The sequence below is a fragment of the Phocoena phocoena genome, chromosome 18 (assembly GCF_963924675.1).
Source record: "Phocoena phocoena chromosome 18, mPhoPho1.1, whole genome shotgun sequence".
In the NCBI taxonomy this organism is placed as follows: Eukaryota; Metazoa; Chordata; class Mammalia; order Artiodactyla; family Phocoenidae; genus Phocoena; species Phocoena phocoena.
This window is the reverse complement of record NC_089236.1, coordinates 68,786,105-68,810,670: the sequence shown is the minus strand read 5'-3', so window position 1 is coordinate 68,810,670 and position 24,566 is coordinate 68,786,105. Positions and strand designations below refer to the sequence as shown.

Sequence of the window (24,566 nt, the reverse complement as noted above, 5' to 3'; positions counted from 1 at the left end):
TAACTGTGAAATGCCATCAGTTATAAGATGCATCAGGATTCTGAGATGTTAGTGAAAACTACATACATATATACTTAATATATAGTATATTAGCATATATAGTTTTTATTTATATTTATTAGTAGTATCCATATTATTAGTATCGTTATATATATCATTAGTATATAAGAATTAATGAAATAATTCTGATGAATTCTAACAAGTCTAATTAATGAGGTAATTCAGTGTTACTTCCTTCTTTCAGTTTTGTGGCAATTAAACAATGCCTGTCATATATTAAGTACTCATTCAACGTTAGCAGTTATTCTTTTATTATACGTGTGGCTATGACAAAATCCCAGCCCTCCAGAAAGGCATGGGTCCTGAGGTTTAGATTTAAAAATGGGATCCAAAAGAAGTAATGTGAAAAAAAAAAAAGAATATGTGTGATTACTAAGTGAGTGGAACCCTAGTCCGTCCTTCCTTTCCTGAGGAATCGCTATACACCATCTCTCCTTTGATCCAGCTACTAAGTCAGCATTTACTGAAATCTTTCTATGTGTGGAGCTGTGCAAAGGGCCCTCCAGACTTGCGGTCAGCATTCAACAAATCAAGTGCAGGGGTCTGTGGCAGTGCTGGATGGCGATGTTTGGAGCCCCTAAGCATTGCTCATCTGTGTTTAAAGGTGGAAAACGATCAGGGAGACAAAAGACAGCTGAAAACAAAGGAACAGTGTGGGGAGAAATTGGAAAAGAACAAGGCCTTTTAAGGCCTTCCATCTTTAGATGATGGAAAAAAGCAAAGCATCGAACGAGGAATGGGAACTAATGTCCAGTCCTGTGTTCCTCCAAGTCAATGTGGGGCTAACGTTTCCTTCCCATATCTCAATTTTGAGCATCATAAGGAATCGTCGAGGTTTTTACGTCCACTTCATTATTTCACTAAGGAACAGTGTGAAGCCTGATTTTCTGTATTTAGCAGTTATTGTATAATGTGTTCTCAACACAGTGGAAACACCTAATCTACTGACAGAAAAGTCTGTTAAGCGATATTCCTTTCCATCACGGCCTGGGAGAAACTTGATAACTGATGTACAAAAAAGTCCCTGGCTTTTAGTAAAGAACCTTAGAAAACAAAACAAAAAACAAAATCTCTGTGTCAGCAACGAAAATATCTTTGTGAGGCAGGCTCTAGTAGAAGAAACACAACCACCAAATAAGGAACATGAGCTTCTTTTCTTTTTTTTTTTGCATTTATATAAATAGACTTTTGGATAAAAGGGCAAACGACAAGACCTTTCCATTAAAATAATATTTTTAAAGCTGTTCATTATAGTAAAAAATTTTGCCCTAGGACAAAGAGTGGCACACGTATATAATAAATATGTATATAAAATATTTACATATATTAAATATTAGTTCTTTTATATAACTAAATAAGTATAATGTATATGTAGCCTATAAAGGTCTAGAAATAAATATACAAGCATAAGCATGGCCAAAAATAGCAGTGATTGAGTGACTTAAAGATCTAGAAATTCTTCTGGAAGCCACTCTCCAGTAAAAGCAGAGTCTCTGATGAATTCTAAGCTTGTCTTACTGATAATATCACCGCGAGATGCTGACCAATGGAAATAAATAATTGATCAAAGTTAAAGCTTGGGAACTCTGGAGCACAGTGACCGCCAGCAGGGAGGGCGTGCTGGGTGCCTGAGTCAGGTCTTCAGGGTAACAGGTCAGAGAAATTGGCTGGTTCAAGCCTAACCCACCAGGAGAGTGAGTTGAAGATTCAGGAGCAGATCACTGAACCCTCAGGGGAAGAGCTTCGGGCCTCACAGGGGACCTCAACCAGGACTAGTCATCTCTCAGGCCCGAGGTCACTCTCTCCATTTCTCTGGCTACCTGGTTTCCCATGTGTTCTGCATCAGGCTTTCCCAAATGCCAAGAATTCAGGTATCAGTGAGATTCTCCAGGGGGAAGTTAGTAAGGGAAGCTTAGGGGTGTAAATTGGGCCTCGAGCCATGGAGATGGACGTGTGTACTTGCGCACTGATCAGTTGATGGTCGTAGAGGAGGGAGGGGAGGCATAGAGGGAAACAGAAAACACCCAGGGCCTTCTAGCCCCACGAATGGGGTGGCTCCAGGACACAAAGGGCGATGCTCAGAAAGTCACCAGTGAGGGCCGTGAGGGACAAGGCTTGCAGAGGCTGGCAGTGGGCACACACAGCTGGTAAAAGGAACCCAAGGGGATCTGGGAGGGGCAACAAGTGTGTCTGCTCTATTATCTCCACTTCCTTCTCTGTGCCTGCTTTGTTCTTCTCTCTCAGAAAACCAGTTCTATGTCATCTGCCTCCATCTGGGCCAGATGTGGCTCCCCCGGGCTCTGCTTCCTACCACTTCCCATGCAAGGGCCTGGAAGAGACTGATAGTTCCTGTATCCCCATTCCATATGCCCAGGAGAGAGAATCTACTGGCTTGGTTTGAACCGGACATCTCCACCCCAGTCCCACTGACTATGGTCCTGGAGCCAAGCATAGCCCATAGATCAACCGTTGAGTGCAGGGTCTTAGCCTGTGTGTGTGCGTGTGTGTGTGTGTGCGCGTACGTGCACGTGTGTGTTGAGGAGGAGGGATGGACAGAGCAACAAGTCTCAAAATGTCAGGATGGACCTGGCCAACTTTGTGCTGGATCCCCAGCTCTGGGCTCCGTCGACTATGTACCCTAGATTTTAGGAAGGCAGATGTCAGAAATGTTCAGAGGGAAGGAGTAGATCTGACTCCAAGGCCAGAGACTCTGAAAGCTTAGTTGGCTTAGGAGGGGTGAGGGCTTAACAATGGCAAAATTCTGAACAAGCAATGACAAGTGATGTTCTTTTTTGAAGAAGAAATGGGAAGATATCTAAAGAAAGTCAGGGTGTTCATGGGTGACACACAGGGACAGATGATAAGGTATTGTTTATAGATTATGATATTGTTTATATAGAAGGATGTATACAGAATCAAGTCAATGAAAATTATGGAACAAAAAAATGGTACAGGAACCCAAAGAACAAAATATTCAGGAGCTTTAAAAAATAGATATATTTGAAATAAGGATGACAAAGAGATAGCTCACAGCTTGAGACTGGGGTATAATGACAAATGACTAGCGTGGGGAACACAGGCCCTTTTAAGACATATTGCTAAGTGGAGAAAGCAAGTTCAAAACAGTATAGCCAGTAGGATACTTGGTAAATATATAATTATGCCTATATGTATCCATTAAAAAGAGAGAGATCTCAGTGTTGAGTTCATGGGTAATTTTACTTCTCTTGATCTGTCTTTTTTCCTTATTTTTAAAAGCTGCGAACTTCTGTTGTTTAGATAAAGAGAATAAAGTTAAGTGTAGTTTTGTTTTTTTTTAATGAGAAAATTTTCAAATCCTTAAAGAGGAGAACAGACTTAAGAGAAGATCTAGATGTTTTCAACGAGTTTAACACTCCAGGCCCGAGCAGGTTATTCCTCAAAGTTCTGCAAAAACTTTAAAATTATGTCCGTGGAACCACTGCTAGTAAGCTAGACAAACTCAGGGCAGCTTCAAAGGGTGAAACATGGATCAGTGAAAAGAAGTTAAAGAGGCAGAAGTCGCTTTACATCAGAAAGGACATGATGTGCCCTGGGAGGCAGCTATGTCCTGTGCTCGGACATGTCTGAGCAGTGTCTGGCAACTTCCCTGTGACGATGCTGTAATGTGCGTCTTCCAGGGATGGGAGGTTGGACCAGGTCAGGATCCTGAAGAAAGATCAGTGGACCACAGAGTTCCTCCGATGAACCTAAAGTGATCTAAAAATGCAAGTCCTCTCTTGATTCTTATGAGTGACTAATACACAAGGCATAGGTTTTAAAATTTTGTAAACAACCCAGGGTCACTTACACATAATCTATGTGACGGGATAATTTACTGGGGCATCTCTTCTAACAGTTTCTCCTCCCCTGTTCCACCAAGGTGGGCAGGGCTTTTGTGCTCCCTCATTAACACTGTGCCTCAGAGGAAGTTGGGGGCCACTGTGTCCAAAACGAAATTACTCAAAAGACACTTTTTCTTCAGACCTTTATCCTCCTAAAACCAGAGTGATTAGAGAAATAATGCTCTCTTCCTTTGCAGACACCAGTGGGCAGAGCAGCAGCTTTGAGGCAAAGGCAGGGCAGCAGGAGGGATTTCTTCCAGTCCTTGGCTTTGTTCTCTGCTGTCCCTAGTGGAAGTGCTGAGATTTAGGAGGGCCATGGGAGGCTGGTCCCTAACTATAGGGTTCCGGGCTCCAAGGAAGCAGAGCCTTCAAGAGTCTGTGGTGGGTTTAGAAAATGGAGATAACAAAGAGGACGAAAAACCCAGAAGAGTGACCTTGCCTGTTCCCCGCACCACATAGAACTTGTGCCTTCTGCTGAGGGTCAGGGAAGAGAAGAGAGAGACCTCATGACAAAGGCAATGCCATTTTCTTCCAGCCTAGCAGGCCAGAGGGTTGAAAGATTTACTTTGATATAAAGAAAATGAAGAGATAGAATTTTTTTTTTTTTTTTTTGCACACCTTGAGTTTGTGAACCTATACCTGCTACTTAGGTGTGCTATAGTTACTGGTACTAGGTTTAGAAGTGGTGAGAATTGATGCAGGATTCTAAGTCGGGGCACTGGGCAGAAGTCTGGCTGGCCGCCTTGAAGCTCTTAGCACACGGTCAGCACTTGTGCATACCTGGATAGCTGGGATTCCTGTAGTTTGGGGAGAAGATGCTATTTATCAAGGCATTGACAGTAAGTACTATCTTGAACGGGGCATGGTCTCCAGTTGCTGCCATTCCTGCTTCATTTATTAATTACTGTTACTTCAGCAGCAGCATTTCCAATTTAGTTTGTCATGGGTTCCGTGACAGTTAACTTCCATCACAATCCTTATTTATCTCCATGCTCAGATTGCCCCAGATTTAACCACTGGGAACTCCAGCTTGGTCCCGCTGTTCTTTTGATATCTCCCCATCAGCATTTGAGCCACTTTCTTATTTAATGGCAGAAGATGTGTCGGGGTTGTTTTGTGCTTTTGCTGGAATCAGCCATTTCTCCGAAGAGCCCTGGTTCCTTTCAGTAGAAAGTCATATTTAGAAACCAAGATCTGGGCTCTATATGTGCTCAGTATTCCTGGTGCATCATTGCTTCTAGGTCCTCTGAGCAGACAGAGTTAGGAAGTGTGTGTATGTGTGTGTACTTGTGTATGTGTACATATATATGTAGGTCTATCTCTCTCCATATAAACCCATGAGGTCATATTGATGCATTTAGTTCCAAACCGAAACCACAGGCCACGTTCTGGTCTCCCCTCTGTTCATATTTATAATTCCCCTTTTCCAAGAGTGAGAACAGAGCTCTCATTATCCTAAATATATCCTATCCATTTGCTCAAGACTTGAGTACACAGAAGGTAGCGTTACTCACCTGTACCACTGTTAGAGGTAAATCTACTAGCTAAATATTTCTTTATAGTTTATTTTTTTTTAGGTAAAATGTAGACAGAATGAAATGTATACATCTTCAATGTACAAGTTAGTGAATTTTGATGAATGCGTAAGCCCATGCAGTCCATACCTTTGTCAAGATATGGACCATTTCTATCATTCTGGAAAGTTCTTTCATGCTTTTCTGCAGTTAATCCCCATATACCCCACCAGAGACAGTCACTGTTCTGGTCCCCCACCCATAGATGAGTTTTGCCTATTCTGTAATTTCATAAGGAGAATCTTATAGTGTGTATTCTTTGGTTTTCAACCTCTTTTGCTTAGTGCCATGTCTGTGTCACCCACGTTGTCGTATATCAGCACTCCATTCTTTCTTGTTGCTGAGTAGGATTTCATCGGACAAATATATTACATTTTGTTTATCCATTCTCCTGTAGATGGACTTTTGGGTTATTTCCAGTTTTTGCCTATTGTGAATAAAGCTGCTGTGAACACTCTTATTTAAAAAAGAAAAAAATAGCAGTTGTACGGGACATTTTTTCTGTCCCCCTTTTCCTCTCAGCCCACCTCGTTCTCCAGCCACTGCTTCAGCAACCTGCTTTGAGCAGTGTAACATGACAGCACCTCGCCTCAGCCGAACCGCACACCTGGCACTGCCCCAGCATGCAGTACGGCCCGCATGCATGTGGAAATATGAAGCTGGTGGAAAAATGTTCCCCCTTCTATCCATGGGCGGACAATTCTGAGGCATGTTCTACATGGCTCCTCAGAGGCCCCAGCAGGACTGAACCCCAGGGGTCCGTGGTGGTGACAACCACGATGCACCTTGAAAGCGCTCTCCCTCCTTCCCTGCTGCACTCTGCCCAGCCCCTCACACCCGTTCCTGGGCATCAGGCCCCAAGTAAGCTGTCCATATGGAAGCTCTTGCCCCAGGCTCTGCTCTTGGGAGGAACGTAGCACAGAGAGCAGCTTCAGCACACCATTTAGAAGCATACAGGCAAGTAGCAGAGGCAAAAACTGAAAGTATTAAGATAGGACTCTATTGCAGTGTTCTCCAACTTGGCGACTGGAAAGTTTCTCTCTTCTTCCCACCCCTACCTCCTCTTCCTCCATCTTTCTCTCTCTCTCTCATCACATCTAAGATGTATTTGAACTTCCGAAATACTGAAAAGTACAAGATCATACATCTTCTTGTGAGTATGTGGGTTGTCTGATTGTTTACTATCTGCCTGCCTCCCCCTTGTGATTTCCACCAGGGCAGAGACGGAGTCTGATGTAAACACGTAAAAGCGTAGTAGGTGTTCAGCAAATATTTGTGAATAAGAGAATGGTGGACAGCAAGGAAAAGGGAAGCGGAGGAGGCCGAAGTAAGTGCTGGAAGAACTCTAAGAGATAGATATTTAGTAAAAGACTCGAAGAGGAAAGGAAAGCGGATTGAATCTTCCGGAGCTTGAATGAATACATAAAGACTCATAGGGATTAGGGCCAGGACCAAGAAGTAGTTTAACCAGCAAAAGACCTAGGGAGGGGCTTCCCTGGTGGTGCAGTGGTTAAGAATCTGCCTGCCAATGCAGGGGACACGGGTTCGAGCCCTGGTCCAGGAAGATCCTACATGCTGCAGGGTAACTAAGCCCGTGCGCCACAACTACTGAGCCTGCGCACCTAGAGCCCATGGTCCGCAACAAGAGAAGCCACCATAATGAGAAGCCCGTGCACTGCAATGAAGACCCAAAGCAGTCAAAAATAAATAAATAAATTTATTAAAAAAAAAAAAAAAAAGACCTAGGGAGGCAGGTTTCCTCCACGGACCCTCCTTCATTGGAAGGCAAGGGAGGAGGGTCTAATAGCCTCAGCAGAAGGTAATGCCTTTGCCACGATCCTCTTCCAGTATATCAGAGAAAAGTAGGTTCAAAAAAGATTTTCACAAGCATGCTTCCTAACTAGCTTATGACAATTTTTCTATAAATCCTTCCAGTGCTGCTTTTGTAACCCACGAAGGAAATTCTGTATCTCAGTTCCTTCCGGTGACACCACTTCCTAGATAACATACTTGCATTTCACAGATTAAGATGGTTACTGTGGGTTCATAGAACAATTACTGGATCCGCAGTATCATGCTAATTGAGGGCAGAGCCATTTGCAAACAAAAAGAAACAGGCATTAAGGTACCCAGAGGGTGGCCCCGGTAAATGTGCCACAGTCTCTGTAAAGTCTTGTTCGCTCCTCAAGTTAGGACCCTGAAGAGGCAGCAAATGTTTTGTGTAAGGAACCAGAGGATTGTACATATGGAGGATGGTTTAGGAAAATGAGCGGGTATTTTTCCTTTCTCTGCATTATGGAAATCAAAGCTGGATTTGCTATTTAGACTGGGCAGAAAACTAGTCTAGAGTCCTCATCCTAAGCATAGGGCAATGACAAGGACTCCTGTTTATGACGGTAAAAAACGTCTTTATAGAGATCATTATAAACGTAACAGGCAAAGGCTGAGTTGATTTTGTGGTTGATATTTTAAGTGGAGGTTTAACCTTGTAGACTTTCCAGAAAACCAGAGATAATAGGAGTTAGGCTTGTGTGCTTGGGTAACAGATGAACCAGGGGCCAGCTGGATTTACTGGTCCAGGAATCTTAGCACCACTGATGTTCCTGAAGTGCAATGGGGAGGCACTGGAGGCTTTGGAGCCGAGGAGAGGCATGATATGACCTTTATTTTTACCGGAACACTCTGTTGAAAATAGACCAAGGCACCAAGGACAGAAGTGGGAAAACTAACTGGGAGGCCATTGCAGTGATTCAAGGGAGAGCTATTGTGTCTTGGATCTGGGGGGTTGGGTGGGGATGGGGGTGGACATGGGTGTACCGTGGAAGTGGTGAGAAGGTGTTGGATTCTGGGTATATTTTGAAGGTAGAGCCACAGGGGTTTGCTGACAGATCAGATACGGGATGAGGGAGTAAAAGTGAAGTCAGCGATGCCTCCGGGGTTCTTGACTTGAGCAACTGGGAAAATGGTATCGCCGTTTACTGAGACGGAAAATGCAATGAGAGGAGCAGGTTTTGGAGGGGAATCAAGAGCTCAGTTTTGAACAAATTAAGTTTGAGATGCCTACTAGATATTAACGTGTAGACGTTTAGTAAGCACTTGGATACGGTCCAGACTCCAAAAAGAACTCTGTTGGAGATATAAATTTGAGAGTCATCAGTGCTGAATATTGATCTTACCAAAAATTACAGTACAGCTCTAATGGGAGGGCGAGGAAGAGAAAGTGTACATGTGCATGGGGGGGTGGTATGTAAGAAATGGCATCTTCATCTTTTATAGCAGGAAGTCAATGGTAGATCGCTAACCTGGAAAAAAAAATCAAGAAATAGCTGTATATGCTTCATAAGAAACAATCATCCCTATTACTTCTACTCAATATCTTAAATTTTTTCTTCCTCATCTTTTTGGGGGGGGGTATTTTTTTGAATTTATTTTAATTTATTTTTTAACAGCTTTGTTGAGCTATGACTCACATACTATAAAATTCATCCATTTAAAGTGTAAAAACATAAGGGCAAGAGAGGAATAAAGATGCAGATGTAGAGAATGGACTTGAGGACATGGGGAAGGGGAAGGGGAAGCTGGGACAAAGTGAGAGAGTGGCATGGACATATATACACTACCAAATGTAAAATGGATGGCTAGTGGGAAGCAGCCGCATAGCACAGGGAGATCAGCTCGGAGCTTTGTGACCACCTCGAGGGGTGGGATAGGGAGGGTGGGAGGGAGGCTCAAGAGGGAGATGTGGGGATAGATGTATACATATGGCTGATTGTTATACAGCAGAACCTACCACAGCATTGTAAAGCAATTATACTCCAATAAAGATGTTAAGAAAATTTTAAAAAGTGTACAATTCAGGATCTTTTCGTACATTCTATCATTACAACCAATTTTAGAATTTTCATTAAGCCAAAAAGCTTATATTGCTTAGCCATCAACCCCTAATCCCTCTATCCCTCTCTCCCAGCCCTAGGCAACGAATAATCTCATGTCTCTATGGACTTGCCTACTCTAAATGTTTCATATAAATGGACTCATAAAATATGTTATCCTCTGTAAGTGGCTTCTCTTACTTTGCTGTTTTGGGTGTTTTTTTTTTTGATTCTTCTCCCCTTCTTCCCTAAGTTCTGTCCTTTCAAGCCCATCCCCAAGTTTCAGGTTCTTTGATCCCTACTTTGCAGAAGCCACTGTCATCCCTTCCGACGTTGTCTTTAGAAAATCCTGCCTTTGCTTGTGGCCCTCCAAGGCAAGACAGTACCTCCCTGTAACACCACCAATGATTGCTATCCAGCGCTTTGAATAAAGCAGAAACGTTCTGGGGAGCCCCTTCAGTCTTCCTCGAAGTACCTTGGACTCTGCTTCCTGAAAGGTGGGCTGCCTGGTGATTTCAGCCTGCATTCCAGACAACTTAATTAAAGTTTATCAGCAGTATCTCTTATCTGACTGCAAATGATAAGGTATAGAGAGCTTTTGAGGAAGACCTGCAATGCATTTTATACTTTGGATTGGATTCTACAGCTTTATGAAATATTTCTATTCCCAAACTCCATTTTTATGTTTGAACAAGGGAAAGGGTTTTTTTTTAATTGAATTTTATAGACTCAATAGTAGTACTTGTTTCCAAAGGCCTGTGGGTTACCTATGAGAACAAAAACTTGTCCACACTGGCATTTGACACAGTATTGAAACAGAGTGCTGAACCTGTTTTCAACATATTTGGGTGTATCAGATGATGTTCTTTCAAAGAAATGGCCATCGTGTCCAGGGTACAGTCTTCCTCATAAAAAAAAATAAAACTAGAAAGAATTTTATTTTCCATACTTACAACATTTGGATTTTGATCCTTTATCCAAAGGGGTTTCTCTTAAGCTTTCAGAGCATAATTTATGGCATTTTGCAAAGAAAACCACTTCTTTAATACTTGAGGGCTTTTTACGTGCATTTATTACATGAATTAACTAACTACACAAACTGAGAAATAGTCCCATTTGCAATGCAAATATAGTATTCATACAAAAAAGGACAAAATCAAATGAAACCTTTCTTGATTTAAAGTACTTTAAAAAAATAAGGCTGTCAAATACTTCTTGTCTTAAAAGAGATACAATAAAGATGAAAGTTGGACAAAGGAAAACAATATCTTAAACCATAGCATATAAAAGGAACACTATACGGAATACACTTTATTCTAAGAAAAATGGGAGGCTATTGAAAGGCTTTTAGTATATGAGGGACGTGATTTGTTTCGCTATGTGAAGAATCTGTCGGGAGGGACCAGAGTCAAAGCAGAGCGGTCAGGTGGAGAAATTGTAGTGGTTTAGAGAGGTGCTTCTCAAATTTCATATACATGCAAATCACATGGGGTCTTATTAAATGTACATTTGGATTCAGTAGGTCTGGGATGGGGCCTGAGACACTGCATTTCTGACAGGCTCCCAGGTCAATAGGATGCTCTTGGTCATGGACCATACTTGAGCGGCCAGGGTTTAGAGTAGGGCAGTAACAGCAAAGACAGAGGAAATGGATGGACTTTAAAGCAATGTAGAGGATAGGATAATGGGACCAGCTGATTAACCAGGAGAAGGAGATGCAAGGGCCAGGGATTTTTGAGTGAGTGGGTTTGTGTGATCAGATTAGTCAGTGCTGAGAACACAGGGGGAGAAGCAAGTTTGTGGGGGAAGATCTTGACCTTGGCAAACATCCAAATGGAAATCACAGGTGAAGTTGGATTTACAAGTCTTGAGCCCAAAAGAGAGGGCCAGAGATATAAATTTGGGAGCCACCAGAATGACTAAATGGAATAATGGACCCAAGGGAGCAAAGAGGAGTAAGAGGATGAGGGGGCCTGGAACTGAGCCTTGAGAGCTTCCAGTATTTAAAGGTTTGGTGAAATAGATTGAGTCCACTGGGGAGAATAAGAAAGATAAACCTAAAAGGTAAGAGGAAACCAAGAGAATATATGATACAGATGCCAACAGAAGAGAAGGCTTCAAGAAGGCAACATAGTCAACAATGTCAGGTGCTAAAATGAAAAGATGAGAGACTTCAAATAGCCCATGAGATACATCTGCCTCGGTCATTGGTGAGTTTAGTGCAGCTTCTGCAGAGCAGGGGGAATGTACACAGATCGGAGGGATCTGCTGAGTGGTGTGGGTGGACGCCAGATTGGGGGGATCTGGGAGGGGAGGATGAGGTAAGGAAGTAGAACACAGTTCCAAGAGGTTGTCTGTGGAGGGAGAGAGACAGTTGGCATGGTAGCTGGAGCGGCACCTGGGGTCGAAGGGAGGTTGTTTTTGTATCTTTTAAAATAGAAGAGACATGAGTGTGTTTAAAAGCTGATGGGAAATATTGGACAAAGAGAAACTGATGACGTCGAATCGATAGAGAACAAGAAATAGCATAAGGTCACTGAAAAGAGAGGAGGGCTGGAGGAAATAGACTTAGATGTGGGGAAGGGCATGTCCCCTCTTGCAACAGGAAGAGAGGACTGGGGCCAATGCCAATAGCTTTGTGAACACGGAGGTGAGATACTGAGGGATTTCTCATCTGACGGCATCTGTTCTCCGTGAAGCAGGCGAGGAGGTCATCTGCTAAGAGCGATGGGCCAGAAGTGGGAAGAAAGGCCGCCTAGAGTCACAGAGGTGGTCTACAGGGAGCGCTAGGGCCCCACCTGAGACCGGTGATCTTAGGTCTATAGCCAGTCCACCCCACAGTGAAATTTATACCGGGTGCTCTGCTTCCCAGGTGCCAGAGGGAGAAGGTGGACATTTGGTTCATCTAGGATTAGAGACTTGCCAGGTGGGTATGCAAGAAAAGTCCAAAGAGATATAGAGTTTAGTTTAAGCTACTGAAAAGAACATTCTGTGGGCTATGGGGCCTGGGACACGGTAAGGTCCCCAAGAATTGTGTTTATTATTACAGGAGAAGAGAGACAATTCCTCGCCTCCCCCCAGCCCTCCATGGTTCCTGCCCGACCATCATCACCTACACATACAATTCCAACCCCTTTGTTCCCAAGATATTTGTACAGAATGTAGAGGGGCTTTTGGAGGTAGGTATGATTTTTTTTTTTATAGTTGGTCATTTTCCACTTGTTATGTGTCCCCACTTCATTATTATTTAGGAATGATTATAAAGCCTCGGAAGTTGGGTTCTTTGTTCAGGCGTTCAGTTTACCGCTGGAGTAATGTTATGTGCAACTAATTCTGAGTTTCAACAAATGATTCTACTTAAGAAAAGTAATCATCAGATGAGCCACGGTATGTAATTTATTATAATCATAATAATTTCTTAAGATCCCTTATGGAGAAAATCACATTTTTCTAAATATAGTTGCGCTTAAGGTCTTTTTTTTTCCCTTTAAAGTGTTTTATTAATTACTAGCCTGTAAGGAATGCTGTTTGGTCTGCTAATCTGAAAATTAAAAGTTTCTACGGAGGAAGTAGATTTCAACACAAAGGTCACGTTAGGAATGACTAGTGACAATACCAGGAGCACGTTTTGGTACAAGAAATTAGGAAGTTGGGCAAATAATATAGCTTCTTTAAGGCTGAGTTTCTTCACCTGTAAAGTGAGAAAATTAGAAAATACAACTTCCAGTATTAAGTGCAATATTAACTGCTCTACCCAAATGGCAGCCACTAGCCACATGAGGCTACTTACATTTAAATTTATTAAATTAAATAAAATCTAAAATTCAGTTCATCAGCCACACTGGCCGTGTCTCAAGTAATCAATACCAGAGGCAGCTAGTGACTACCCGGTTGTGTAGCGCAGATATAGAACCTTTCCCTCATTAGAGAAAGTTCTACTGGACTGCTCTGATCTCTAAGTCTAGTTTTAATACAATTGCAACAAAGGGAAGATGGTAAGATGCTTCCAGAAGTTATCACGTTATAATTTTCCATGTAACCACAGTAGGACATTTCTAGAATACACCCACATCTCACCTGCCCCAAAGGACCAGGAGTGAATTGAAACAAGGTGGACCTATTGCAATGAAATAATCTCCAGGTGATGGAGAGACAATACATTCTAGACCCCTCCCACTTTCCTTCCCACCCTGCCTGTCTTCCTTTCCCACATTTTTTATTGAGTGCTAAGTCCTGAGTCAGCTACAAGTCCTGAGGCATAAACATGATTGGACCTGTCTGTTTGATCTGACAGGAAAACAGATGATGATAATACAGTGTATTTGGTAAGGAATATGATAGAGGGATCCTTGAGGTTCTGTGGAACTCTACAGGAGGAATACATAACCCTAACAGAAGAGGCAAGGGAAAACCTTCCAGAAAGAGTGATACTTAAGGAAAGTGGTAAAGGATGTTTATGAGTTAAAGTGGTTTACAGGTTTGAACATTAATTATGACCCTATTAAAATGCAACAATGAAGAAAAGAGAAATTTGAGGAAAATCAATAGCAAGTAGTTTTTGATATCATTAGTCTTACGAACTCTCTGTGGTACGCATAATTTGCAGAGGCACTATTAAAATAAAACCCATCCATTCTGAAGGGTTACCTGCCTAACTCAGTCTTTTTTTTTTTTTTTTTTTTTTTTTGCGGTACGCGGGCCTCTCACTGTTGTGGCCTCTCCCATTGCGGAGCACAGGCTCCGGACGCGCAGGCTCAGTGGCCATGGCTCATGGGCGCAGCTGCTCCGTGGTATGTGGGACCCTCCCGGACCGGGGCACGAACCCGCGTCCCCTGCATCGGCAGGCGGACTCTCAACCACTGCGCCACGAGGGAAGCCCAACTCAGTCTTTTTAGTTGCTTCCTCCTTTGTATTAAAAGGACAGTGAGTTGATTCTGCTCATAGAGACCCATTCCCTTACCCAATTGCATTTCTCAAGACTACCACTGTTTCAATAAAAGTTGCATCTCAAACCTCCTAGTTTCTCAGACCAAAATTCTTGGAGTTATTCTTGACTCCTCTATTTTTTTTGCACTCCATGTCTATTCCCTTAACATCCTATTGTCTTTGCCTTCAAAATATATCCAGAATTATATCCCTTTTCTCTTTTCCTTGTAATACCTTCGCAGTCCAAACCACTATCATGTCCTGCTGAGAGAATAGCAAGAGTCTTCTCATGGTCTTGTCCACAATTGCCTTTTCACCATCAATTCTCCACTCAGAAGCCAGAGGAACGCATTTAAAACTTAAGTCAGATCCTATCATGCCTCTGTTCCAAACTCTCCATTTCACAAAGACAAATTCGAAAGTCCTCATCATGGACCACAAGTCCCTACGTGACCAGCTCCAACCTACTTCATCTCTTACATTCCCTCTTGCCTACTCATCCTGCTTCTGCCACACTGGGCTTGCTACTTCAGGCATGGTCCAAGCACGCTCCCTCTTCTGGGACTGCTCAAAAGCCACATGGATCACTTACTCCCTCACTTCATCCAGGTGTCTGTCCAAGTGTCCTCAAACACAGAGGCCTTCCTTGTGCATCTAGCCTATGTAAAATAAGATGCTTTGTACCGTGAGCTCCACCATCATTCCTTATCCTTACTCTGCTTTGTTTTTCCTTCACTGCACTTATCACCACTTGATGTGTTATATATTTGTTTACTAGAATGTGAACTCCATGAGAGCATACATTTCGTTTTGTTTACTGCAACAGCCCAGTCTCTTATTCAGAGTCTGACCTATGCATGTACAGTTCACAATTGTTAATGGAGGAGTGAATGGCATTTACTCTATCACATTTCATCTATAATCATATGACCTGCATAGACTGTGAGGCCCTGAAGACATGATTACATATATTATTCCCAGCCACCAGCCCATTATGTGGAAAGTAAACTTACTATAAAAGAAGTTCCTTGAATGCATCTCCCTCCTTATATGGAAAACTATAGGATCATAGATGCAAAATGAATCTTAAGAGGTGTTCTGGTCTACAACCATGCCCTTGGGAAGACCACACTTAACACTTACTCTATTTTGAAAGGCCACCCGGAGAGAAGAATCCGTCATTTTCTCTATTTAACTACTTTAGTTCTAGGATATTCTTAAGCCAAATCTAAATCCCATTTTCTTTTATCTTGGGATCAGAAGAATTTTAATAAATAAAACTGGTTGGTTATACATCAATTATACCTTAATTAAAAACAAAAACAACCCCCCCCAAAAAAAACTGGTCAGTATTTTTTTTCTTTTTCTTTCTTTTATTTTATATGGCAGGTGGGCTCCTTAGTTGTGGCATGCGAACTCTTAGTTGCGGCATGCGTGTGGGATCTAGTTCCCTGACCAGGTATTGAACCTGGGCCCCTTGCATTGGGAGTGTGGAGTCTTATCCACTGTGCCAACAGGGAAGTCCCCTCTAATCAGTTTTTAAACCCACCAATTTAAAAAAATGTCAATTATATTTTTTATTTCTAGAATTTTTTACTTGATTTATTTTTTATAGCTTCCAGTTTTCTAGAAAATTCTCCATCTTTTCATTTAATTTCTTGACAATATTAGTTATATTTATTTTAATGTTCATTCTGATCACTGAGATAGCTCCTATGAGTATTTTTTTTGTATATTTCTTCTCTTGGTTTTCTGTCAAGTCTTGCCTTCTTGTATGCCTAGTTATATTCTATATGTTCTATTTCACTATACCTGGTTATTTTTTTTTTATTGAGGGCCATACGTTGTTTATGAAAAAAATGTAGAGATGGTTTGAGACTCTAAATGATGGTATCTACCTCAGAAAGGATTTATGTTTACTTCTGGCATGGAGCAAGGCTAGGACAGAACATCTTAGGCTAATTTATTGAGCTGATTTGAAGCTAGACTTAATTCTTGTGAGATTTAGGCTATTTCTGATTCACCCTTATTCTTAGGAGGTAGTGCTTCTGTGGTCCCAATCAAAAGTCTGGATTGGGGCTTCCCTGGTGGCGCAGTGGTTGAGAGTCCGCCTGCCAATGCAGGGGACACGGGTTCGTGCCCCGGTCCGGGAAGATCCCACATGCCGTGGAGCGGCTGGGCCCATGAGCCATGGCTGCTGGGCCTGTGCATCTGGAGCCTGTGCTCCGCAATGGGAGAGGCCACAACAGTGAGAGGCCCGTGTACCGCAAAAAAAAAAAAAAAAAAAAGTTTGGATTGTTGCCAGAATTTCTCTTCCTAAGAGGGCATTGAAATCTAAACTTTGCCCTCCTGGCCCTGTGGAAGTGCCAAACCTCTGTTTTGCTCTTTTGCCACTAAATTGTCTCTTCCAAATTAGCCATTGCCTCAAGAAGAAAAGCAGCTCCAAATGCCAGGTTCACTTCTCTTGGCTTCTCTTTCCTCTGGATCTTGGCTCTACAAATTGCCTTGCTAGTTCTCTGACAACTTCCAACACATGGGATTTTTGTCTTCTTTATTAATTCATCTAGTAATTAATTTGTCTAGCTTTTCTAGTCATTCTTAACGGCTGATTGTTCTGAAATAACCTGGTGAGCCATTGCCAGGAGCAGAATTCTACTTATATTCTAATGAAAAATGTTATGTCACACCTCCATCCCTATAACTTACTTTTCTCACTTATCCTTATGTGAACCATGTATAGCTTTAATAAACATGTCAGTATTCATTTACACAATAGCTTAAAATCACTACATAGGATGTATACCATTCTAAGAGTCAATCATGATTTTTTAGACAAACTCTTATAATTGTTTTTTCCCTATTATATAGGATGCGCCTCTTCATATACACTTTCCTAAGTAGTTGTAATTATTCCCTAATTATTACATCTTGAAATAAAATATTTTATTTGAAATAAAAATGTTAAAGTATGACTATTTTAAGGTTTTTGTTATATTACTAAAGATCCCTCTAGGAAAATCAAACCAATTTACACTTCCACCAGCAGTGTGTAAATGCCAGTTTCCTTATATTCTTAAGCACTTTCTAAATCATGGAATTTTAATTTCTAAAGTCACCTGTGTCTGACATAAATAAGTATTTATTATATGATTCATCTACTTTCCCGTACCAGGAACACTCTTGGGATTACAAGAGAAAGAAACTAAACTTGGACCCTGACCTTACTTCTGACCTCATAACTCTTCACAGATACTCTATGACTCTCTTTTTATTATGAAGGTTTACTGATAATGTTCCCAGAAGGCCTGAATCCTCCATATGGAAATTGGCCTCCTCGTGTTCTCACCAGTTATATATGTATTTTGGACCCTGCCTTTATCTTTAACTACAATCGAGTATTATGGACTTATTTAAAATACGTAGTCCAGGATAGCTCCTTGGTCTCAACTCTACCTAGCCATGCGGTGTGGCTATAGTTTCCTCTTCCTTCTTCCTGTACTTCCCTGAACTTGTACTGCTTGAACTACATTCAGTGGTCTGACCACTCACCCAACTCACCAAGGTCACTCATCCAGATCAGGGCTCAACAGACCACGGCCCTGGGGACAAATCTGGCCTGCCAGCTGCGTTTGTAAACATTTCCGTGAACACATTCATCCTAGGTTGTATGCATATTATCCATGCTGCTCGGCTGACACAACAGTGGAACTAAGTAACTGTGACCAAGGTCGTATGGTCCACAAACCTACAATATCGACCATTCGGCCCTTTACAGGAAAAGTCTGCCAACCACTGATCCATATACCTTTGTAATAAGGGGCTGAACTTAGTAAGAGATTTCCCCGCTACTAGATTAAGCGGCTGTACAGAGCAAAGCTCCAATCCCCCCGCCCCAGCGGGCATAGGACTCTTACCTGCTCAGTGTCATTTTATTTAGGGTACAGTTCCCCCCAACCCGTGCCTTGAAACTGTCGTCTGTCCCTGGATTCTGATCTGAATCTGGCTGAGTTGTTACCTCTTATGATTTAGGACCTGGATCATGTGTAGACTTCAGACTCAATAGGCATAGAGGATGAAAATTTATGAAATCCACATCTACAGAGAGAATTGTAGCGTTTGTATGGCACACTGGTCTGGACAGAAGAGGGCGCTTCTCACCAGAGGCCCCTGGTCTGGGGCTCTGGGTGCCTTGGCACTGCCCAGAGGCTAGTACCTTCGGGCATGGACAGCTGCCATACTGATATGCCACCGCCCAACACTTAGGGGGCTGTTGGTACAAAAAGGCTAGAAAATGGAATGAAAAGGTAACCACTAGTATGTTCTCTGTATCTGTGCTTCTTTCATGTTATATTCACTAGTTTCTTGTATTTTTTAGATTCCACATATGTGATATCATACGGTATTTATCTTTTTCTGGCTGACTTATTTCACTGAACATGAGGCCCTCCAAGTCCATCCATGTTGCTGTGAATGGTAAAATTTTGTTCTTTTTTTATGACTGACTAGTACTCCATTGTGTGTGTGTGTGTGTGTGTGCGTGTGTATACACGGATATACATATATATGTATATATACACACACACCACATCTTCTTTATCCATTCTTCTGTTGATGGACACGTAGGTTGTTGCTATGTCTTGGCTACTGTAAATATGCTGCTATGAACATTGGGGTGCAAGTATCTTTTCAAATGAGTGTTTTTGGTTTTTTTGGATATATACCCAGGAGTGGAATTGCTGGGTCATATGGTAGTTCTATTTTTAAAACTTAACATTTAGATATAGATTTAACATTTAGATGTAGCTGGGCTGTGAAAAGCCACATCTAGACTTGACAAAGAGGAATACATATTCTCCAGAGTGTCTGGACTAGGAAATGGATGGGCTAACTAGACGGTACTTGGGCTGAACTGCTTTGGGAAAGAGGTAAGTACGTGGATGGATACGCATAGGTTGGCTGTATCATGTTAGGGGGCAGTACAGAAGAAATTATATGTATGGAAAAAGAGAATGTGTGTGTACACACAAGTGTATGTATGTGTGTATATGTCTGCGTACATGCCTGTGCTGGTCAGTCAAGGGCTGGAATGTATCAGGCCAGGAGTCTTTTTTCCGTTGGGAAACTGCCCCTTCCATGTTGCATGCTTTGTGGAATGGACTCTTCCACCTCTGTGTCTCCTTGTCCTCTGTGGGGAGGAAGATCTCCGTGTCTTACTCTTCCGCCATCTTCCTCAACTCCCTCCTTGTCCTCTGGTCACAAGAATGCACATGCACTAATTTGTGTTCCTCCACTAGATGTGGCCTAGGGACACTGGGTAAGAGAAAGTCACTCTTTCTGGGGTCGCAAAGACTATATAGAGTGACTCTTGTCATCACACAGGGAGGACTCATACGCAGATGAAGCCATGCAGAGGTTAGCAGGAGTGACAGACATAGAAAGACAGAGTTCTGATTTCATCATTGAACCCACCCTCCTGGACTTATCCATGCCTGACTTAGCCAAGCTTGGATTTCCGTCACTGAGCTAAAATTTCCCCTTTTTGCTATGGAGGTTTGAGCTAGATTTTTGTCACTTGTTATTCAAGGATCTCTGACTAATAGTATCACTAACATAGCTTCTTAGGGAAGCAAATATATCTGGGCTGGAAAATCAAGGTATGGGACTACCTGCCCGGCAAAGTCTTGATGCCAGGGTAGTGTAAGGCCAGTATTTTCATGAGGATTCCAAGTATACTTGGTTCTGTGCGTTTCGGAACTAAGGCCCGCAACCACTGCCTGCAACTCATAGGCACATTTTGTCTTTGTGTGGTTATACAATGTTCCTTAAGCACAGAATTCCCTAGATCTGCTTGAAGTGAAAATTAAAATCATTTTCTACAATTTATCTTCTGTGTCAGAAAACAGGGCCAAGGGCTTTTAAGAACTGGTGCTGCAGCTCCGTGACTGTAGGATGAATGACATCACCCTTCTGGGGATGATTTCATTTATGCCCTTTCTGAATACTCTGAAAGCAAACCCAGCCTTGGGAGAGAGGGAAATACACACACACAGCGCTTGATGAGTCTTTGTATACGGAAGCCTCTGCAAGCTGATTGGCGGGGTCGAGCGGCCACTATTCAGAGGGTGACAAGCTCTGTTATCTGGCTCTCTGCCAGGCAAAATGGCACATGAGAATTTTTCTAGTGAGGCTGTTCCAGTGAGTCCTTCTGAAGAGACTAAGCCTCCCTGTTGTGAGCCCCTAGAACTGTCACGCCAGGAACACACAACAGAAAGTCCCCTGGTCTGCTGTGGGCTCAGACTCCAACCCTCCTGGTGAATTGCACCTCCAGGTGCAGTGATAACTCACGGGTGAAGGAGGCACTAAAAAGAAAAACAGACCTTATTAAAGCACAACCTTTTGGCTTAAATGAGTGCTTACTACTTTTAGTGAACTCCCTGCAAAATATACTGAACTTTTTTTTCTGGTAGGTATTGCCATGTATTCCAGATGATTTCTTCTCATTAGAAATATTTTACCAAGCAAACACCTAGCTCTGCTCTCAGCTGTCCAGTGATTGGAGATGAGTGCTCTGGTTTGTACGCAGGATCAAGTTTAGGGACTACGCCCAAGGAAATATGAAGCAATGCTTCTGAGCAGAAATGTGAAATGCGAAGTGTGTAGAAAGGCCTTGGGAGAAGAAAGAGGGAGTTCTTGTTCATGGAGCTAAGCCTGGAGGAGCCAGTTAAAGTGGGTGACCAGAAGTGCATTTACAGTGAGAAGGGTGTGTTATGGGCTGAATCGTGTCCCCTGACCCCATTCATATGTTAAAATCTTGATCTGAAGTATCTTAGAATGTGACTGTATTTGGAGATGGTCTTTAAAGAGGTAATTAACATTGAAGTCATTAGGGTGAACCCTAATCAAATATGATGAGCGTTCTTATAAGGAGAGAACAGGACACAGACACACAGACACACACAGACACATAGGGAAGACCATGTGAGGACACAGGGAGAAAATGGCCAGCCACAAGCCAAGGAGAGAGGCCTCAGAAGAAACCCATCCTGCTGACACCTTGATCTTGGACTTCTAGCTTCCAAAAGACTGTGAGGAAATACATTTTTGTTGTTTAAGTCACCTAGTCCGTGGTACTTTGTAATGGCATCCCTAGGAAACAAAGGCAGAGTGACTTAGAGCAATATTGCTGCGAGGGCTTGCCCTCTGAGCCCGGCATCCACAGAATGATACGTCATTTGCGCCATTCTTCAATGGTAGCTGGATCTTTTCCTAGGGCTTTAGCATATATTTTCTCGCTGTCACGTCATCCAACTGTGACTAGACATACTTCTTTATGCTGGTCTTAATTATCTGTCTTCCTCTTTTGTGTCTTCACCTGCTTAACGTGTAGAAATTTGTTAAGCCTTCTGTTACTTATCAAAGCTACTCATATTTCTCTTTAAAGTTCACCAATGTAAGTCCCTTTCTTTAATCTGTACATTTAAATTGCTAATGTGCTACTTGTCTAGCTGTTCTTTATAAAGTGGCATTTGGGGGTGTTTATCTTTTCAACTCAGAAGGAGAAGTGAAGGGACTGATTGTTGAATTCTTGTTTTCGGCTGAGCTTTTCGAGCTCTGCTGAGACTATGAGCTGGCTTAGGGAAAGTCAAACACAAGGGCTCTATATTTGGAGGGGTATGCAAACGTCCTCTGTGGTCCCGAGTATATGTGAGAGCACAATGCATTGCCCAATTCGTGTCTTTAAGTCAACACAAAAGACAAAGAGGGTCAGGGGATGAAAATAATTCCATGGGTTAGTAAGCATCTCCATGGAGACCAGGAAATGCATAATCTCTATGGAGACCCTCAAAATCTCTCCTTCTGAAATTATAGTAGTGGATGATCTGTTGTAACTGTAATTGAGAGTGGAGGGAAAGTGACAAGAGGAAGAAGGATGAGAGGATAATCCTCTTCTTTCCTTAGTGGAAATCATGGCTAGTGTGGCTCTAATTTTAAGCAATTGGTATTGTAAGATTCTGCAATTAGGATTCTGGGAGACCATGTCCCCAAGGGTGGGATGAGGCACTTGAGGATCCAGTTGTTTATATGCCCAGTGCTGAAGTAGATGTCTGACATAAATTGGCATTCAAAAAATGTGTTAATATCTGAATGCATGTAATGAACAATTGGGCAGGATCTCATCATTAGCTCAGGCCCTGTCAATCATCTCTGCTCTGCTAAAACAAAGGGAGAGGGCTACTGTCAGGGCCATACTGGGTACTGTCTGCGTCTGACTGAGCAGAGCCAGTAACTCCTGTTTTCTCTTTTCTCTTTCAAGGAGAATGCTGCTCAATTGTATAAATACGGTCAAAGGGGGAAATGAAGTTTAGCTGTGGTGAGGAGATAAACAGGGTATAGGGAAACAGACCAGCTAATGAATGCAAGTCACCGTGTCCAGATAAATCCCATCCTATGGTAACCTACGTGTTCTGAGCCCTACTAGCCTCTGGATACAAAGTGGGATTCTGAATACTTTTTATGCCCAGATTATTATGGTTCAATGGCCCCCCTGGCTCCTTTGTTGGAAATTAGCCTACTGCAAAGTGGGCCCAAGGGTTTTTTGAGTTTCCTGTGGTACTGCCTTAGATCAGTGCCCAGACATTTCTGTCCACTTGTGCTGTTTCTTCCTCATCTTGCTGCCGTGTTATTGGCCTGACGGCTGACGCTAAGGAGAGACCTCTTAGCATGACGGTCTCTATTGGATGACAACTGATTTAAAAAATCATCTTTAATTCCAGAGATAGACACTGTTAAGTCTTGGTGTATATATAGATAGTTCCAGGTTTTTCTCTATTTATTTACACATAAAATTATATATATGTATGTGATATATATTTAAATATAACTTCATACATATGAAGTAGCTTGAGATCAGACTATACATACTGCTTTGTACCCTCCATTTCCTTAACAATATATAATGAAAATATTTTTCCATGTTACTAAATATTGAAGTACATCATTTTAAATGACTATGAATATATTATCATTTAAGTAACAATTTCTGTTAGACTTTTAATCTGTTCCCAGTTTTCCCATGACCATAAATATCACCGCATCACATCTTTTTTTATCCATTCTCCTGTACTTCTCGGTTGTTTTCTTAGGATATGTTATTGTAAGTAAAATTCCTGGGTTGAAGATGATGAACTTTTAATATTCGTGCTCTTGCCTGTTTTGCCATCCATCTCTTCATGTACCCATTTTTTTGGTACACAAAATTTACACAAGCTGGTGAGCTCTTAAGGATCAGGGTTCATGCTTTCTTTAACTTTGTATCTGCCATATTCTCTTCATAGTACTTGGGGGTGGCAGGGCTTCAGGACTCAGTGAAGACAGTGCACCGGTGACAACCATGAAGTTATCTGGAAGCGTCCTGGAGGATGCCGCGGAAAAACATGCATATTTCCAAAGGGAAAGCAGGGATTGCGTTTTAGCACCTTGCTCCTTGCCTGATCCAGAGCACACGAGGGCACTCTGAAAACAGTGACACTTCATAGAATAAACACTCCTTACTTCGGTGGAGGACTTTTTAGGTTCTTCCAATAGTCTGTGAACTCTCAGGGGCTCATTTTTGTACGTCCAACCTCGCCCAGCCGTGGTGCAACGAGGGCATTCACGGGCATGAATGAGATGCCGGGGTCCTAGCAACCTGGGAAGCAGATCACTTCAGTGGCTGCCACTGTTTGTCGGTGTAAATAAAATACTACTTTCTGGAGGCAGCACTGACTCATTCCTTCTTATTTCTTTCCTCTGCAGTTGGAGGAGAGGTGGCTAAAAGGTGGAGGCAGCCGAAAGAGCGGGAGAGGGTCAGGGGTAAGTCTAGACACGGTTTCCTTCCATTGTCTTCCCTTCCTTCTTGCCCCTCCCTCACCCATTTTCCCTTCTCGCTGGTGGACGCCCCCGCCTTGGTCCGGAGCCCAGAGATGGTGGGGTTCAACCCCCCTCGCTTTTTAGCTAAGTTTACAGCTCCTAGCATTCCAAGCGGGGTGTTTTCCAGTAGCCAAAGCACCGGGAATTAACAGCTCTCGGCCTCCCCTCCGGCTTTCCTCCTTGGGTTGGCTGGAAACTTCACCCAGACACCGAAGAAGCTCCGCCCCGGTAGTTTTGAACCGGCCACTGGCTGAGGCTCCGCTGGGCACTCTCCCTCCCGAGGTCCCCCTGCCCGAGGCTCTGCCCTCTGGAAGGTCGCCTGGAGCCCGCTGCCCCGGGGCCAGGCGGAGAGGGGTGGGCTG

General features: G+C 42.6%; 1 pseudogene; it reads right to left on the bottom strand.

Annotated features, from left to right (window-relative positions):
• Nucleotides 1-406: 406 nt before the first annotated feature.
• On the bottom strand, nt 407-508 carry LOC136137922 (U6atac minor spliceosomal RNA; annotated as a pseudogene).
• Nucleotides 509-24,566: the final 24,058 nt, after the last annotated feature.